The sequence below is a fragment of the Carcharhinus amblyrhynchos genome, chromosome 18 (genome assembly GCF_965287045.1).
Source record: "Carcharhinus amblyrhynchos chromosome 18, sCarAmb.v2.hapA, whole genome shotgun sequence".
NCBI lineage: Eukaryota > Metazoa > Chordata > Chondrichthyes > Carcharhiniformes > Carcharhinidae > Carcharhinus > Carcharhinus amblyrhynchos.
The window spans coordinates 27,633,305-27,654,090 of record NC_137341.1 but is presented as its reverse complement, the minus strand read 5'-3'; the positions used below and the strand labels follow the sequence as shown (position 1 = coordinate 27,654,090).

The 20,786-nt window shown below is 43.5% G+C and overlaps 1 protein-coding gene across 4 annotated transcripts in view; it reads right to left on the bottom strand.

The window, feature by feature from the left end:
• The window catches only part of rbfox1 (RNA binding fox-1 homolog 1), a 1,792,700-nt gene that overhangs the window by 919,056 nt on the left and 852,858 nt on the right, over positions 1-20,786 (bottom strand). The gene's annotated exons all lie outside the window — the stretch shown is intronic.

The window sequence follows — 20,786 nt, the reverse complement described above, 5'->3', positions numbered from 1 at the left end:
ACTGGTGGCCTTCAGTTCCTGGAAATACCTTGGAAATCCGCTGATGCACAGAGAATCATAGGCCGGAATTTTACCGTCACACCCACCCGGAATCGGGATTGGGCACGACTCGCAGAACAGAATTCTCCATTGGTTTTGGGCGGGATTTTACAAGCCTTGCCCAAAAGAGGTCGTAAAATATCAGCCATAGAATCCCTATAGCACAGAAGGAGGCCATTCGGCCCAGTTGAACCTGCACCAACAAAAACCCCACTCAGATCATATCCCTGTAACCCCACAAATTTACCCTGCAAGTCATCTGACTGTAAGGGGAAATTTAGCATGGCCAATCAATGTAAATCACACATTCTTTGGACTCTGGGAGGAAGCCAGAGCTCTTGGAAGAAAGCCACACAGACACATCCTGGCAATGAGATTACTTAAGAGTTGAAAATGATCTCCAAGGTTTGCAGATAAATGGGATTAGAAGGAAAGCATTACGTGAAGAATTAAAATTGACATTTCCCACAAATTTCACTTTTTTTTCTCAATTTTTGTTGGGTAAAAATCAATATTTCTCTTGTATGAATAAAATAAAAAACTCTACTGGATCGGGCCAAGCACTTATGTTATGATAAATCACTTTGCTGACACTTGCTTAGTAACGACGCATCCAATTTTATTTTTAAATAATCCTGTAGTGGTTATACTCAATGTGAAAGGAAACACAAATTAAAGGGACAGCACTTTGTAAGGAAAATTGTTTCTGTTTGTTACCAAATACATCTGTGTTAAAATTACATCTCACGTGTCATAGACAGAATTTGGAGTTTTATTGACTGTGATCCGAGTGTTTGAATGTGTGACATCACTGTGTTTTGCTTTTACCCTCATTTATAATTTGTTTCAATTTAAATGTTTTCCAGCAGCAGGTTTTTGTGAATTTGAAAAGAAAATCATTTATTATTGAACTCTTTTCCTGGAGGTTTAAAATGCAGCATCACACACACACAAAGATTAGGTACAGATAAAGAGAAAAATACAATCACAATCTGGAATTATTTCAGTCCTTTTTGTAGCAGGCCTGCAGTTTCTTTGATGAATTGATACCTCAGCTGAAGTGAAGGTAGTGTAAAGACCAACTGGTCTCAGTTAGGCTTCTAGATGAATTGCCAGCAAGTAGATTCTCTGGTGAACTTGAATTTGGAAAAATTAGAGTTTATTTATTAGTGTCACAAGTAGGCTTACATTCACACTGCAGTGAAGTTATGTGAAAATCACCTAGTCACCACACTAAGGCACCTGTTTGGATCTACTGAGGGAGAACTTTACATAATGCACCTAACCAGCACGTCTTTCAGACTGTGGGAGAAAACTGGACCAATTAGAGGAAACCCACAGACACAAGGAGGACATGCAGACTTCGCGCTGACAGTGATCCAAGCCAGGAATTGAATCTAAGGCCCTGACTATATGAAGCAGCAGTGTTAACCACTGTGTCACCATCTCGCCCCAGGAGAGGGGAGGGGAAAAATCTTCTTAAGGGGAGAATCCTCCTCCCACATTTAAGGTATAGCTTGCATTAACTTGGCTGCGTAGTGTCTTGAAGATTGTTTGATGGTTTAGATGGTGTTTTTAATGGTACCTGCTTTTGAGCAACTTCAGCTGTCATTTTTAAAAGCAGGCTGCCTTACACGTGTGAACTGTTTCAAGTACGAAGCCCTTTTCCAGGAAAGATAGTGCAGCATTTCCCAAACTGGGTTCCATAGAAGCCCGGACTCATCCCGGGGTTCCACGCAGGGTCTGGTGGTTTTAAATTTGAGAAAAGCTGTCATTCCAGTTTGTCCAATCAAAGGCAGTTCTTCACTTTGTTGGCTGCTGATAGGCGCACTATTCAGACTATCACCAGTCAATGCTCTGAGAAGCCAGCCTCTGACTGGACGAGCTGGGAGTAGTGGTCAAGTCAGGGTGAGAGCAAAGGCGACCAGGCGGCGGAGTGAGGTAGATCGCAGCCATGGGGCAGAGGAGAAACCAAGGCCATGGGAACAGGGGCTGGGAGTTTGAGGCCAGAGGAATAGGAATCCGAGGCTGGGGGAAATGGGATTCCAATGCCAGGAGATCAAGATGGGGGCCTGAGTTTCCAAGAGTCTGATGCCAGGGTTTGGGAGCCTGAGGGACCAGGGATCAGGAGTCCGATAGGCCTAGTGCCCCAGACCAGGAGTCAGAGTGACCCAGACCAGAGTCCAAGGCCACTGAGCAGGCAGCGAGTGAGAAGGAGTGGGTGGGCGAAGGAGAAGTGAGGAGATGAGCAAGGAAGAAGTGAGGGTAGTGAGAGGGGGAGAGGTGGGAGAGTGGGTGGGTGAGAGGGTTAAACTCTTCAATGCAGTAGAATTTTCTTAAAGGTTCCTTCAGTGCTCTAAGGGGAGAGGGTGGTTGGGGGGGGGGGGGGGGCAGGTTAAAAGAATTCACTGGCTGGAGAAGTTTAGGAAACCCTCTCTGATAGTGGGTGGAATTTTTCCATTTTTCAACAGTGGTATAGCAGGTGGGAAAATGGCATGAAAGCTGCTGGCTCCAAGAGTGGCTTTTTCACTGAACTGTTCAGCTAATAGTAAAGGAAAAGTGGAAAGGTGGGTGGCATCTCCCCAAAAACTTAAAGACACTTTTAAAAGACTGCTGAATATCAGTCTGCTTCTATAACAGATCGAGCAGTTAAGGAGATTTACAACCTTTGGAACCATGAAGGAGAGTATTTTTTAGTATCAAATTTGATGATTTAATGGTATTTTCTGTACATGGCTTTTAAGATCTCCTCATAGTAGAGATCAGATGTTTGGCAATGGAGGTAGCATGGGGTTCGAGGCAGCAAGGGGGAATGGATGGCAGTGGGGCGAGGGGTTGTGAGGCTTTGAGCTAAAGGGCGTAACAACTTCTTAACAACTGGGCTGAAGTCACAGTGAATCAGGGCAGGCCTTCTTACCAGACACCCATCCACCCTCCTTACCCTCCTCCAATCTGCTTCCAGGGTTACCTCAAGCCCACCCCAGCCTCTTGGCTGTGAACATTTTGAAGCCCTTTAAACCAAGATTGATCTGCCAAGTCAGGGACATTTCCTGACTCGAGCATCCTGCCTCGGTGGCAAAGATCAAGCCCTTTATTCTCGAGGGTGTGAAAGGTGGATAGAATTGGAAGATGATTCAGGCAGAGATTTATCAGTTTCTGAAACCTTCAGCTACTCAACTAATCAATGCAATTAAATCTCCACATTACGTATGGAGAACTGATCATGACATTTCACATCTCAATTTGTTCCCAAAAACCAGCAGCTATGAAAACAATACCACTACTTGGAGTCTATTAGATTTAACTGATTCCATAATATTAACTTGTTCCCTTTTTTGCCCCTTTTATGATCCGCTATTTAGTGGTGGTAATTAGTGACAAAATAGTGAAGCATATGTGTCACACCTCGGCAAAGCAGCCAGCATAATTAAGGACCCCACGCACCCCGGACATTCTCTCTTCCACCTTCTTCTGTCCAGAAAAAGATACAAAAGTCTGAGGTCACATACCAACCGACTCAAGAACAGCTTCCTCCCTGTTGCTGTCAGACTTCTGAATGGACCTTCCTTGCATTAAGTTGATCTTTCTTTACACCTTAGCTATGACTGTAACACTACATTTTGCATTTTATCCTTTCCTTCCCTACAAACAGTATGCTTTGTCTGTATAGCGTGCAAGAAACAGTACTTTTCACTGTATGCTAATACATGTGACAATAATAAATCAAGTCAAATCAAATCAAATCAAATCAAATACCTCTGTGGCTGCTCGGTTAAATCTAGACGGAAGCAAGGTTTAAACTGCAATTATGTGCGTGATGAATTTGTCAGTTCTTATCAGTGGCTCACTGGAGAAGACCCTCCGATGCTAAGCTGACAAACTTCCTTGGCTAACCATAAATGTCTTTGATGCATCTTGCAGGTTGTTAGAGGCTACATTGCTGGTCTGGGGCAAGTGAAGGCACACTGTTCCACCATTGTGATATACCACCAACCATGTAAATGATTCCCCCCCCCACCGTGTTGGACATCCAGTGAAACCTGCAAACTTTCCAACTGTGATGCTTTATTTTTGAAGCAGAATTCTCAACTGCTACAAAGGCTCGCTGGCCAGAGATTGTAAATACTGATGACATTTTTGCAAAAACTTGTTTAAACAGACTGTTAAAATTGCTAAGAGCAAAAGTGACAGTTAAATGGCTTTCTACCTTTATATACATATTCTCTTCCTTGTGTGCGCAACCACAGCAAATTTTTATTCAAAATTTAAAATTAGGTACTTTTTTTATTAATTCATGAGACAGGGGCGTCACTGACTGACCAGCATTGATTGCCCATCCCTAGTTGCCCTTGTTTAGAGGGCATTCGAGAGTCAACCACATTGCTGTGGCTCTGGAGTCACATGTTAGTCAGACCAGGTAAGGACAGCAGATTTCCTTCCCAATGTGACACGAGTGAATCAGATGGGTTTTCCAACAAAGCAATGGTTTCATGGTCATGAGTAGATTCTTAATTCCAGATATTTTTTATTGAATTCAAATTCCACCATCTGCCATGGTGGGATTTGAACCCAGGGCCCCAGAGCATTGGCTGAGTTTTTGGATTAATAACCTAGCGATAATACCACTAGGCCATCATTTCTCCATTCTTCGCTTGGGATGAAACAAATATGTCATCAGAAAATGATGAGTCAAAACAAAACTATTTTAAACCCACTCCCAGTTCCCAACATTAAGTACTTAACAGGTACGGTGCTGTCATGTCATAGACCCTGCTTGCATGGGGTTGCGTCTGTGATAATAACTCAACGCAAACATGCAACTGTATATTAAATCATGTTTCATGTTTTATATAACTCCAGACCTCCCCCGCCTGTGTTTGCGGTCATGGGAAGGGGGAAAAGAGAGAGGGTGAGAGGGTAATGCCAGCTGCGATCATCTCAGAGATGACTGTACATTCACAACATGGGTCTTAGGAAAGGTCAAAACAACCCAAGTTCTATGATTCACATTCTGGCTGCTGTTGGTTGTCCTCCAGTCTCCCCAACAATAGCTACTGATATCCAACCCTTGCTCCTGACTGCAGGCATGGCACCTTGGATGTCACGCCCAGTGCACTGGGAAGATGGAGGCCTACAGGATCCATTCTGCCTCCGTGCAGAAGACCCTTGATTATTTGACCCTACATCAATTCTGAGATCTCTCTGCAGGGATCAGGTGCCAATTAAGGCAGTATGCCCCGCAGCAACTAGAATTAATGGATTCTCGCCTGAACGTGCAGCATATGAGTGAAGGAGCCAAGCTCATTAATTGTGCATTAGACCCTTGGGTCCGGCACTCAGCTGAGCCGTGCTCTCCATGGTTTGAGCAGGATATTTATAGGGTGCCTCTTCAATTGGCCAAAAATTGCAACGCTGACCCTTTGCTACACATCCAGAGACCGCACCCCAATTGATGTTTTTCCAGTCTGGTTTTCAAAGTGCATAATTCACAGGAGAAATTGGTCATTTTGGCGCTGACTTTCACCTGGGCGATAAGATTCCAGCCTTCTGCTATCACCAGCTTTACAACAAGCTCACCCAGATGTAAACCTGTCTTGTAGATTTGGGGATCTGTCCAGGGGTGTAAGGGTGAGTGTAGCCCTTCAAAGAGAGGGCATGGCTAGGCACTATCCAAGTATTGCCCCTTAGCACAGGATGGCACTGCCAGATTGACATCATGCCAACCTAGCAGTGCAAACCTAGGCACGGGGTAATGCCAGAGACAGGCTTTAGTGGGAGCCTCATGGAGTGGTGGGGGGTTGCGGGCAGCGTGCTTATTTATTTGTGGTAGTGGTGGGGAGCAGGTGTGGGAGTGGTGGGGACGGTGATAACTGGTGGCGAGTGGGGGGCAGGAGGAAGAGAGGAGCGCGGGGTGAGGAGTTCAATTGCAGAGATTGCTGTTTGGGAAGAGGGGGAAGGGAGTTGGAGAGAGGGTAATGCCAGCCGTGATTATGCAGGTGGATGGGAGTCCCTGAGTCCTCTGTGGTAGGGTGTTGAGGGATTGGCAGGGGATAGGGCAGGGGAAGCAAGGGTGGTTTAAAGTCATAGAGCCAGAGGTTTACAGCATGGAAACTTGTCCATGCTGCCCTTATTTTTTTAAAACCCTAAGCTAATCCCAATTGGCCGCATTTGGTCCATATCTCTCTCTATACCCATCATACCCACGTAACTATCTAAATGCTTTTTAAAAGATAAAATTGTACCTGCCTCTACTACTATCTCTGGCAGCTTGTTCCAGACACTCACCAGTCTCTGTGTGAAAAAATTGCCTCCTGGACACTTTTGTATTTCTCCCCTCTCACCTTAAACCTATGCCCTCCAGTTTTAAACTCCCCTACCTTTGGGAAAAGATATTGACTATCTACCTTTTCTATGCCCCTCATTATTTTATAGACGTCTAAAAGGTCACCCCTCAGCTTCTTTCGCTCCAGAGAAAAAAGTCCCAGTCTATTCAGCCTCTCCTTATAATTCAATCCATCAAGTCCCGGTAACATTCTAGTAAATATTTTCTGCAGTCTTTCTAGTTTAACAACATCCTTTCTATAATAGGGTGACCAGAATTGTTCACAGTATTCCAAGTGAGGCCTTACCAATGTCTTGCACAGCTTCAACAAGATGTCCCAACTCCTGTATTCAATGTTCTGACCGATGAAACCAAGCATGCCGAATGCCTTCTTCACCACTCTGTCCACCTGTGACTTTCAAGGAGCTATAAACATGTACCCCTAGATCTCTTTGTTCTGTAACTCTCCCCAATACCCTCCCATTAACTGAGTAAGTCCTGCCCTAGTCCAATCTCCCAAAATGCATTTGTCTAAATTAAACTCCATCTGCCATTCGTCAGCCCTCTGACCCAATTGATCAAGATCCTGCTGTAATTGGAGATAATTCCTCACTGTCCACTACGCCACCAATCTTAGTGTCATCTGCAAACTTACTAACCATGCCTCCATATTCTCATCCAAATCATTAATATAAATGACAAATAACAGTGGGTCCAGCACTGATCCTTGAGGCACACCGCTGGTCACAGGCCTCCAGTCTGAAAAACAACTCTCTACAACCACCCTCTGGCTTCTGTCAATAAGCCAATTTTGTATCCATTTAGATACCTCACCCTGGATCCCATGAGATTAAATTTTATGCAACAACCTATCATGCGGTACCTTGTCAAAGGCCTTGCAAAAGTTCATGTAAACAACATCAACAGTACTGCCCTCATCTACCTTCTTGGTTACCCCTTCAAAAAATTCAATTAAATTTGTGAGACATGATTTTCCACTCATGAAGCCATGCTGACTGTTCCTAATCAGTACTTGTGCCTCTAATGCCTATAGATCCTGTCTCTCAAAATACCTTCCAATAATTTACCCACCACAAATGTGAGGCTCACTGGCCTGTAGTTCCCAGGCTTTTCCTACAGCCCTTTGTAAAGGCACAACATTTGCCACAACAATCCTTGAATCGGGTTGCCCTTGATAAAGGATGCCCTGATCTCAGTGCAGTTGACTTTGCCGGCATCTCTCAACATGATGGCGTGAAACAATTTTATTGACAAAGTGTCAATAGATCAGGGGAGAAAACACGTTAGAAATATGCTAGTTTCCAGTCAGACCCTGACATAAGAACATAAGAAATAGGAGCAGGAGTAGGCCACCTAGCCCTTCGAGCCTGCCCCGCCATTCAATAAGATCATGGCTGATCTGTCGTGGCTCAGTTCCACATTCCCGCCCTCTCCCCATAACCCTTAATCAAAAACCCATCAACCCGCGTCTTAAAAATATTTAGCAAGGTAGCCTCCACCACTTCAATGGGCAGAGAATTCCAGAGATTCACCACCCTTTGAGTGAAGTTATTCCTCAACTCCGTTCTAAACCGCCCCCCCTTTATCTTGAGGCTGTGCCCCCTAGTCCTACTGTCCTTTCTGAGCGGGAAGAGTCTCTCTACCTCTATCCTATCCATCCCATTCATCATCTTATATGTCTCAATGAGATCTCCCCTCATTCTTCTAAACTCTAACGAGTACAAGCCTAGTTTATTCAGCCTCTCCTCATAGCTCAACCCCTTCAACTCCGGCATCAGCCTAGTAAACCTCCTCTGCACTCCCTCCAAGGCCAAAATATCCTTGCGTAAGTACGGCGCCCAAAACTGCACACAGTACTCCAGCTGCGGCCTCACCAATGCCCTATACAGCCACAGCAAGCTCCAAGCTCCTGAGAAATTCAAAAAAGGTGCGAGGCTTGGTCCTATTTCTTTTATTTGCAGAGAATAGCATGGCAACATCCTGGCCAATCACAGTCAACTTGTCAACCAATCAACATCCTTTTCTCCTGTCATTCAAATTGCTCTGATCATTTGAAATTTGGCATTTTTGCATTTGGTCTGAGTGCAAGACGAAAAGCAGCAGCTACACGCATCCAAATAAGTTTCAACTCCTCTGAGCACTGTCAAAAGAACTGACAGGAACATCAAGCCTCTGATCATCCAACCTTATATCAGAGTCATAAAATCCCTACAGTGCAGAAAGAGGCCTTTCAGCCCATCAAACCTGCACCGACAACAATCCCACCCAAGCCTTATACCTGTAACCACAAGTAACCTCTGTTAATCTTCCTGACACTAAAGGTCAATTCAGCATGGCCAATCACCTGCTCATTATTGGGCTGTGGGAGGAAACTGGAATGCCTGGAGAAAACCCAAGCAGACATGGAAGAAATGTGCAAAATCAACAGTTACCTGTGGCGCTGTGAGACAACAGTGTTACTCACTATGCCATCGTGCTGCACTTCATGTTGTTCAATGTCTTGTACTTTTAAACCCTCCCTCTTTGCCTTTGACCTTCCATCTCTCCTATATCTCTGGCAAGGGGTGGGGAGGAGGGCAAGTCCATACTTTTCTTTCAGCCTCTTCTGAAGAGGCTGCGGGAATTTCCAAGTTCAAAAGGAGCTGGACAATATGCAGACTATTGTTATCACTTTACCATTTTTAGCTTCCGCCCCATGACTCAAATCCCCAGGTCCAAATTCCTTCCATAATGATCACAGGCTGAACACCAGAGTGTGCAAGACCGTCGCTGGCCAGGGAGGCCTTCCCTTGCCCAATACTGGGACATACACATAAGTACCATACAGAACTCTCTAACACGGCCGATACAGCTTGAAGACAATCTATTTACAGCATCAGTGGACCATCAAATCTTGAGATTTTGCAATGTCCTTCTGCAATTCTGTAACTGAAATTGTTCGTATATACAGTCAATGAGCCTGATTTTACTATCAAGTTGCGTCCATTTTTGGGCACGAAATCTTGGTAAAGTTGGGCGTGAGTTGAATAGCATGAGTAACAAAGTTTTGGGTGTGTTAAGCCCTGCCCACAGGCTTATGCAGTGTGATTCAGAAGCGCTGATATTTTTGCAGGCAGAGTGCAAAAGGGGGCGCCTCAGAACAGGTCTGAAGGTCAGATCTGAAACATTCCCAGTTTCAAGTCTTCCCATCACTTAGAATCAAAATGGTAAAATAGGGCCCAAAGAGTTTTACAGCACAGAAGGAGGCCCTTGAGCCCAATGCATCTGTGAGAGCCATCAACCACATATTTATTCTAACACTTGTGTCAGAATTTTATTGGGGCAGGTGAGGCTCTCCATTGTCCTTGGGTGGGTTTATTACAAGCCTTGGGTGGGCAAGCTGGTAAAATTCCAGCATTGGTCTATAGCCTTGTAATGCGATGGCATTTTAAGTGCTCATCTAAATGCTTTTAAATGTTGTGAGGCTCCTGCCCGAGGCAATGAGTCACAGATAGATCTGCACATATGCAATAGTTCCTTCTAGTATGAGCAGCTGGATTTCTAGCGAGAATAATCCTTGTCCACTCTCTCTCCTAGCAGGAATCAGATTGTGCATCATTTTTTTGCATGAAGTGGCATAAGATTTCATTTGTGACCTCGCCAAAATAAACACATCTGATATCCATTTTCACGTTTGTTTGGTAATTAGAATTTTTTTAGTAAGATCACCCCTCCTCCCCTCTTGAATTTTGGATTTCAGATCAGTTTGGTTTTAGGATACTACGTTGAGACCTCAGCATTCTTACATTACAAACCTGAGGCCTAGCTATAGTCTAAAGCAAATAAAATGGTTGAAAAAATGTCAGATGCAGCCCTGAATAATAACTATAGGGTGCAATTGGTGAGGTTTGTGTCAGTTCAGGTCACAGGCATCCTGCACTAAAGGTTAATGAAATCCAAAAACAGTGCTTTTTTTGGATGTGCTCAGTTTTTGGATTTACAGATAAAGGACATTCCACCAGTATTACAAATCATCGAGATACTTGTATGTTAAATGTTGTTAGTTATGTGTTGTTCTGTGGTAATATGGATTCCTAATTGTAGTTCAGACTGGTGAACTTAATTGAGGTAATTTACAGTACTAGGTTCTAAATGGTAGTGATTATTTATTTTGCTTATGTGAAACCAGCTCACTCCTCCTCATATGGTCTGATCAGTAAGCATGTTGCATTGACTGGTATGAACAGATTGTGATTGAGTGGGGCTTGTGCCTAGAGCGTAATGGGAACACTGCTGCACTTTGATACTACTGCTCAACCATTAACATGCGTCAAGTCTTACCTGTTGTGAATATAATCATTGTCTAATAAGGGTTATTGTTCTGAATTACCTCAAATGCCAACAAGTGATTATTACGCAGTAGGTAGAAGAGACAATGCTACATCAATAGAACCACTTTGATTCACCCCCAAAGCCCAACACTATTCTCTGCTTTTGCGCCATTTTTCTAGTTTGTTGGATGAAATATATATATGAATTCCGTGTGATGGTGCAATGAAATGACATCAATAAAACACAGTGTTGCAATTAATAATCATTAGGGAATTAACCAGCAGATACACTCCTGCCTTCCCTCTGCATTGTGAGTACCCAGTGTTGCCCTCACTTCTTGATGAAGAAATCAAATAGACCTCTTCATAGGCCAAAGAGAAATCCTAAGAATGTCCTTTACACGTTGCCCAAAGCTTGATCAGAATCCAACATTGATAGAAGACAGGAAGCAGATTTGTGAATGGAGTAGAACGTAGAACAGTAGAGCACAGTACAGGCCCTTCAGCCCTCGATGTTGTGCCAAGCTATGTCTGAACCCAAAACCAAACTATCCCACTCCCTATCATTCTGGTGTGCTTCATCTGCCTATCCAATAACCGCTTGAAAGTTCTTGAAGTGTCTGACTCCACTATCACAGCAGGTAGTCCATTCCACACCCCAATCACTCTCTGAGTAAAGAATATACCTCGGACATCCCTCTTATATCTCCCACCATGACCCTTATAGCTATGTCCTATAGTAACAGCGACATCTACCTGAGGAAATAGTCTCTGGATATCCATTCTATCTATCCCCCTCATCATCTTATAAACTGCTAATAATTCGCCTCTCATCCTCTTCCGCTCTAAAGAGAAAAGCCCCAGCTCCCTCAACCTTTCCTCATAAGACCTACCCTCCAAACCAGGCAGCATTCTGGTAAATCTCCTCTGCACTCTCTCCAATGCTTCCACATCCTTGGTATAGTGAGGTGACCAGAACTGCACACAATATTCCAAATGTGGTCTCACCAAGGTCCTGTACAGCTGCAGCATAACCGCACAGCTCTTAAACTCAAACCCCCTGTTAATTAATAAACGCTAAAAAAAGTAATAACCGGACGGGGCAAATAATAAAATGACAATGTGTGCGGGAGGAGGAGGGATGTTGGGGTGGCCCAGAAAGATAAAATCACTCACAATTTCGACATTTTAAATGATCCAAAGTTTCCCATCTTTCATCAAAGCAACCTTAAAATAACCATCAATTTATAATTCTTGAAACAAGTGCCAGAAGTAAATCTTTGCAGAATAAAGAAGAAACCTCACTGCAAGAGAAAACCTTCATATGACACTCTTATCCACAATGCCATAACATTGAATTCCAGGCTCATTTTTGCTAATGTTCATCATAAATTTTTAAGCATACAATTAAAAAATTTCTGAAGCAGCAACAAAAAGAGAACTCAATAGGCTTTTTTTTATTTGCATGTGACCCTAATTAAAAAATTCTACATCAACACGAATGTGTTTATGCATGAGGAATAATGGAGGACAAATCAGTGCATTTTATTGTTCCTCTCCATTACTACCACCATTTTTCAAAACACTCACACTTTTTATTTAATTAGTGAATAGGAGATTGTAAAACAGCAACATCTTATAAAATACAAATTGCCTTTTATGAATATAGGGAATCTATATACAAAGTGTAGGCTTATTAATGATACTTGACCATAAAAAAGACAAAAAGTGCTGATTCTGGCAGATTGTAAGGTTGGGTGCAGAAATGCTACTTCAGGCTTCAGAAGGTTAAGCTCTAATGTACATTTTGAATTGAGTGTGGTGAAATAATTGCCTCATAAAGTAATGAATTGACCAGCCTTGCTAATGGCCAGATACTGCAAAAGTCAGCACAGAGAGCCAAGTTTACTGGAGAAAATGCTTGCAACATTACTTTCTCCACATTTTGTCAAAAGTAAACATTTTTTTCATGTTTAAACTTTGTAAACTAAAGGACCAAAGTTCACAGATAAAGGCGGCGACCAGATTTTCGGTGGGGGCGATTCCATTCAGGACGAAGACAGTACATTGCAATAGCAAATGGTTGTGCAGTAAGAGGAAGGATGTAAACCAGATCAAACATCTTCCCAGGCACATCCTCACCTTGAAATTTTAATGTGCAGCAGGGCTGCCTTCTGCAATGGAAATGGTTTTAATGATGGATTCACTGTCGACACATGAATCAATCAAATGTCATATTACACAAGCTGAAAAAGAAACAACTGACATCTCTGTCAGGCTGACACAAGTTCCAGCGCTGCAGTCACAGCGCTGCAGTCACAGTGCTGCCATGAAATGTTCACCATCAGGTTCCAGCGCTGCAGTCACAGTGCTGCCATGAAATGTTCACCATCAGGTTCCAGCGCTGCCATGAAATGTTCACCATCAGGTTCCAGCGCTGCCATGAAATGTTCACCATCAGGTTCCAGCGCTGCAGTCACAGTGCTGCAGTCACAGTGCTGCCATGAAATGTTCACCATCAGGTTCCAGCACTGCAGTCACAGTGCTGCCATGAAATGTTCACCATCTGGTTCCAGTGCTGCCATGAAATGTTCACCATCTGGTTCCAGTGCTGCCATGAAATGTTCACCATCTGGTTCCAGTGCTGCCATGAAATGTTCACCATCAGGTTCCAGCACTGCAGTCACAGTGCTGCCATGAAATGTTCACCATCAGGTTCCAGTGCTGCCATGAAATGTTCACCATCTGGTTCCAGTGCTGCCATGAAATGTTCACCATCAGGTTCCAGCGCTGCAGTCACAGTGCTGCAGTCACAGTGCTGCCATGAAATGTTCACCATCAGGTTCCAGCACTGCAGTCACAGTGCTGCCATGAAATGTTCACCATCTGGTTCCAGTGCTGCCATGAAATGTTCACCATCTGGTTCCAGTGCTGCCATGAAATGTTCACCATCTGGTTCCAGTGCTGCCATGAAATGTTCACCATCAGGTTCCAGCACTGCAGTCACAGTGCTTCCATGAAATGTTCACCATCAGGTTCCAGCGCTGCCATGAAATGTTCACCATCAGGTTCCAGCGCTGCCATGAAATGTTCACCATCTGGTTCCAGTGCTGCCATGAAATGTTCACCATCAGGTTCCAGTGCTGCCATGAAATGTTCACCATCAGGTTCCAGCGCTGCAGTCACAGTGCTGCAGTCACAGTGCTGCAGTCACAGTGCTTCCATGAAATGTCCTGAAGTGGAGGTGCCGGTGTTGGATTGGGGTAAACACAGTAAGAAGTCTCATAACACCAGGTTAAAGTCCATCAGGTTTATTTGGTAGCAAAAGCCGTTAGCTTTCGGAGCACTGTCTGCCCCTTTGTCAGGTGAGTGGGAGTTCTAATCACAAACTCAATTTACAGAATAATGATTGGAATGCTATTCTTTACAGCTAATCAAGTCTTAAAGGTATAGACAAATGTGAGTGGAGATAGTGTTAAGCAAAGGTTAAAGAGATGTGTATTGTCTCCAGACAGGACAGTTAATGAAATTTTGCAAGCCCAGGCAAGTCGTGGGAGTTACAGATAGTGTGACATGAACCCAAGGTCCCGGTTGAGGCCATCCTCCTATGTGTGGAACTTGGCTATCAGTCTCTGCTCAGCAACTCAGCGCTGTTGTGTGTCGCAAAGGCCGCCTTGGAGAACGCTTACCCGCAGATCAGAGGCGGAATGCCCCTGACCGCTAAAGTGTTTGCCAACAGGAAGAGAACAGTCTTGCCTGGCAACTGTCAAGAGGTGTTCATTCTTCCGTTGTTGTAGCGTCTGCATGGTCTCCCCAATGTACCATGCCTCGGGACATCCTTTCCTGCAGTGTATTAGGTAGACAACGTTGGCTAAGTTGCAAGTGTATGTACCATGTAAGTGGTGGATGGTGTTCCCAAGTGAGATGATGGCATCCATGTTGATGATCCAGCATGTCTTGCAGAGGTTGCTGTGGCAGGGTTGTGTGGTGTCATGGTCACTGCTCTGAAGGCTGGGTCGTTTGCTGCGAACAATGGTCTGTTTGAGGGTGTACAGTTGTTTGAAGGCAAGAAGTGGCAGTGTGGGGATGGCCTTGCCAAGATGTTCGTCTTCATCAATGATATGTTGAAGGCTCTGGAGAAGATGTCATAGCTTCTCCGTTCCAGGGGATTACTGGACGACGAAGGGTACTCTGTCCACCATGTCCCGTGTTTGTCTCCCGAGGAGGTTGGTGCGGTTTTTTGCTGTGGCGCATCGGAACTTTCGATCGATGAGTCAAGCACCATATCCTGTTCTTACGAGGGCATCTTTCAGCGTCTGGAGGTGTCTGTTGCAATCCTTACTATGAAGTGGACACCATTGTAGGTTCAGCCAGCAATTTACAACTATACTGGAAATCTGCATGGTGATGGAGTTCAGCCCCCACACTGAAAAGAAACTTGCTCAATCATCTTCTGTTTCTGTACACATATATTCTACATAACATATATCCATATCTGTACGTAACAATGCAAGCAACAAATTGCCTTTTTAGTAAACTAAGACAAAATTGAACCAACAATCCAAACCTTTGTTGATATTAATGGCTATGTGCTTATCGCACAATGTAAATTTTAACATTTTACCCAGAAAAACCTACATTGCGGCAGTCACTGCAGTTCAAAAAGTACTTTGTTCAGGGGGAAATGCTCTGATCCCCCCCACCCTGTGGTGTTTCTCTGCAGCCTGCTGACAGCGAGTGGCAGGATTTTCCAATCCCACGGCTGTCAATGGGATTTCCCATTGAATCCATCTCAAGACGCCAGGAAACCCAGGGCCGTTGTGGAATGGGGGAGACGCCAGGAAACCCCGGGCCGTTGTGGAATGGGGGAGACGCCAGGAAACCCAGGGCAGCTGGGGGGCTTGAGCGGTGGAGGGGGGGTTGCTGTCGATGGGACCAGAGAACCCCACCTGCATGAAGAGCGAGAAAATCTCATCCATTGGCTATAAAGCACTTTGGGGCACCTGGTAATACTGAAGGATGCGACCGAAACACCGGCCTTCCTTTTCAGGAAGGATGCACTTGAGTGAGAGAAGAAACAAGATCTACAACTAACCTGCAGAAAATAGCGCAGTGTCCTGCAGTTCACAGAGGTGAGATTGGTACTGTGTGTGCTAAAACCATGTGGGATAATATTCCGCTGTGGCTTCAATCGGTCATCAAAATCCAGCTGGATTTGAATAAAGTTCAAGTTTCCACTCAAACTCACAACATCTGTATCTATCAGGATCAGTACTTATGACCTTTTTTATTGTCAAATATCATTAATAAGCCAACATTCTGTATAGAGATTCCCTACATCCATGAAAGGTAATTGGTATTTCATACACTTTTGCTGTTTTACAATCTTCTATTCACTTATTAAATCATAAGTGCAAGCATTCTGAAAATTGCTAGTAATAGACAATAAAATGCTCTGCTTTGGCCTACATTACTTGTCATGCATAAACAGACTCATGTTGTTGATATAGAATTTTTAATTAGGCTCACGTGTAAATGAGGAAAATCTTCCATCAGCCAGTGAAAGCTGACAGCATTTTTGCAACACAATTATTTTTCAAAGAATTGTGCGTCAAAAATCCTTGCTATATTTGGGTGGTAGTCTGATGCAGTTTTCTCAATAAAAAAGCTGAAAATTGTGGTTGGGGGTGGGGGGAGGTGGGGTGCAGTTTTCCCATCAAAAAAAAAGCATTTTCAGTAAGAATATGTAGTCTGGCACCTATGATTTTAAATAACTGCAAATGACTTTATAAACGACGCAGAACCATTCATTAGTTTTATTGCTGTACAAGTAGTCAGCTTCTTAAATTAAATATTTTTAAATATATTTAAGAGCTTTTAAAAGGTTTCTGTTAGTTTCTTTAATTGAGCCTATACAACACTTAATTTTAAGAGTGTGTGTGAAGTCTTGCACCAAAACAGAAAATGCTGAAAAATCTCAGCAGGTCCTACAGTATCTGTGGAGAGAGAATAGAGCCAACGTTTCAAGTCAGGATGAGCTGGAATGAAGAGTCATCCTGGCTCAAAACACTGGCTCTATTCTCTCTGTTCTCTCACCACAGACGTCAGGCCTGCTGAGATTATCCAGCATTTTCTATTTTTGTTTCAGATTCAAGCATCCACAGTATTTTGCACAGTACGGTGCAATTATTTGCAAAGCAGCGCAAAAGAAATTCACGGTTTGCATAGAATGCGACTTGCAGCTGAAACTTGACCATCTATTGCACTGATTTGGTTCATTTTGGGCAAAGTGCGCTGGAAATTTCAGTGTAACCACACCCAACCTCATCCACTGCCAGTGGTTCGTGAAGTGCGGTGACCCGCTGGGATGCTGCAGGTGGTCTGCGGGTAGATTCAAAACGCAAGTCACTGGCATACAGCACCACAGCTGAGGATGCACAACAGAATAGCCAGAACCCCTCATCCTCACCAGTCGCATGGCATCACACAACCATATGTGGCATGCATCGTTCTAAAGCATGAGCAACAATATTGTCGTTTTATAAGCAAGACTTAATGTTCCTGTTGACTTTGTTTGACTAAAATAGATGTAAGTACTAATTTCACAAGAAGGTTTATTGTGTTCATTTTACAATATGTATTAGAGTGTTTCCAATAAACATGCCCACCACATTTTTATTATTAATATTTATAATATAAAAATGAACATGCCTTTGTTTCTGGCAAGGATGGCACAGTGACACAGTGGTTAGCACTGCTGCCTCACAGTGCAAGGGACCTGGGTTCAATTCCAGGCTTGGATCACTGTCTGTGTGGATTCTGCACGTTCTCCCCGTGTCTGCATGGGTTTCCTCCAGGTGCTCTGGTTCCCTCCCACAGTCGGAAAGACATGCTGGTTAGGTGCATTGACTATGCTAAATGCTCCCTCAGTGTACCCAAACAGGTGCCAGAGTTTGGCAACTACCCATAGTAGTAGTTTTAGCCTACATTAGCAGTTTTAATGTAAGCCTATTTGTGACACTACTACATAAATTGTAAACTTTATACATTAGTAATTTACTTATATTTATTGAAAATAATAGGTGGGATTTTCTGCACCTGTGCCCCACCCCACCCACAGTTTGTTTTGCGACAGCAGAGCTGGTCCGCTATTGGCTGGCGGTGCTGTCAATGAACTTCCCTGTTTTATGCTGGTAAATTCATGACAGTGGTTTGCCATTGGCAGATCCCATTAGCAAGAACAGCCGAAAAATTCCAGCACAAAGTGAAAAAGGTTGGGGTAGAGTCAGTAAATGGTCCATGGGGTCTCTTGCCCTGCCTAAGCCATCTGCTGTTCCACAGATGAAAACATTTGAGAATTCCAGGCTTAAAACCCTTGAACTAACCCAATTATGGAGGATTTATACCTGCTGGTCTTAAAATTCACAAGCATAACAGAAGTTTCTGCTGACAGAACCCGTAAAGATGGTGAATCTTATTAATTCTGTTCCATTTAAACCCTTCAGGTTCAAAATGTCAATGCAAATTAAAATTTGGAGCTATGCAAAAGAGGTTGTTGACTTGCTCTCGCACGATTTGCACCTTTGCATTAAATTACCATCTACCCTTAAAAAGCACTTAACGATGAAACTTGGAACTGCAGCACAACAGGCCCTCATTATAATATGTTAATGAGTGCAATTAGGATTCCTTGGGTGGCCAAAAGCACAAAGCTTCTTTCACAATCTTCGTGCAAGATTACAATGAAAGGACATTGTATTCAAATATTTGACAGCTTCTAAACAAACATGTAACCTGGTATTTAAAACTTTAATCAGTGCCCTTATACTCACTGACCAAAACAAGCCATTGAACCCACCTCTGAGAGTGTTGCCTCCAGTGTGGATTGTAAGAAAACTGTGCTCAACATAACTGCAAGTGCACTGCCTGTCACATTGCTAACAGCAAACAATAGTCAGATCCGGCACCTGAAACAGGTTCAGCCATCATAGAATCCCAATAGTGCAGAATATGGCCATTTGGCCCATTAAGTCTGAACTGAGTCACTGACAGAGTACCTTTACCCAGCCCCACTCCCTGACCTATCCTGTAACCCCACATATTTACCCCATTAATCCCCCTAACCTACAGATCTTGGGACACTAAGGGGCAATTTAACATTTCCCATCCATCTAACCTACACATCTTTGGACTGTGGGAGGAAACCAGAGCACTCAAAGGAAACGCTTGCAGACACTGGGCGAACGTGTAAACCACAGAAATAGTCACCCAAGGCTGGAATCGAACCCATGTCTCCGGCACTGAGAGGCAACAGAGCTACTGCGCTGCACCAATTTGAATCCCAGCACAAAATTGGGTTGCTCTAATTGCAGCTGGCATGGAAACTAAGGTCCACATGTGTTTAAACAGAGGCCCTTATATGGACAGCCACTGGCAGCCATCAGAAAAGATGGCTGTCAAAGAAAAGTCTCTGACAAGGAGGCATCCAGGCTCAAATTCTCCCTCCATATTGCTGTCAGAACTGGTGAAACTTTCCAGTATTTTCTGTTCCTTTATTTTAGCCACATTGGTGGCACAATGACTACATTTCTATCTCGTTGTCAGTGATATCCCTGGGGACTCCTGGGAGTTAGCTGCAGCTGGCCAATCTCATTTTAATGGGGCCCAATATTGGGTGTGCATCACGCCAATCTGTTCGGGCAAAGGATCAATCCCTGTGCCCATTGCTTGGCGAGGTGTGGAAAAATGATCAATATGATTTCAGCAGATGTGCAATTTATATTTCCATTCATGACAAACTTGGACAATATTGACATAGGAGTATAGCAACAGGAGTAGGCCATTCAGCCCACCAGGCCCGTTCTGCCATTTAATGAGATAATGGCTAATGTGTGGCCTAACTTCATATTCCCACCTTTGGCCCACATCACTTAATATCTTTGCTTCACAAACATTTTGTCTATCTCAGGTTGAGATAATGAAGGTAACAATTGACTGTGACAAGCAGATTCAACCCCGGGGCCATATTACGCTATCCAGGAGCTTGAATCAGCATTTAATAGGCCTGTGCCTGAGGTAGAAGACCAATCAAATTTTCTTTGTGGAATCTCTCGTGCAAGGAAGACTGAAGGACATGGGCAGTTTTTCCTCAGGTTTTTTTGAATTATACCTTTAAGTATGATGATGACATGCCAATTTTTCATTGTGCATTGTATCAGGATTTTTTTTATACTACAATTAAGAAGGAAACTGAAGAGGAGAGCAAGAGAATATAAATGTAGGACATGTTTCAGTAGTTTGATATTTATGTAGACCAAGTGGTGACATGATGATGTGATGGCGTGGCTACTAAAAGGGTCGTATGCCGGGAGCACGGGATTTCTCCGTGGAAGGTGCAAACAACAGTAAACCCCACTGACAGCAGCAGGACTGGAAAATCCTGCCACCAACCAATGGCAGGCCTCCTCCGCAAAACAGGCCGCACTTCCACAATTTGAAAATACATATTTGCATGTAATATTGACAAACGGTCTGCGTATACTGACAGACCTTCTGCATTGATCGAGTATGTTTTTTGCCAACCATATATGCAAGTTAAAGAAATCTCAGTAAGTAGCCATGCATCATTTGTCATCTGCATAGGAAATCAGGACATCAAACATCTTTCGCTTGCTACTTCAAATATATTTTAACTCTTGTCAAATGTTAATGTTTACCTTGGGCAAAACATCTCCGTTAATGACCTGCACAGAGGATCTCAATTAGATAAAACTCGGCACTTCTATAATATTTAAATAGTTTAAAGTTTACCTTCAAGTTTCTTGACAGCAAGCATTGATGTTCGTACCTGCTCTACAAAGACTCTTTTGATGTAGCATATGCCTGGGAGAATAGCACCATTCAGATTCAATTTCTACTCCTACGTTGAGAATTTGAAGTAAGTCTATCTGTCAAATGTTCTTGAAAGAAAACTTAAACCCTGACTTTCCATCTGTTTTGATTCTCATATATACTTTATTAATAACTAAGCATCCTCAATCGAGGGATTACATGAGTGTTATACACATAATACTTCGTCTTGAGCAGGTACAATG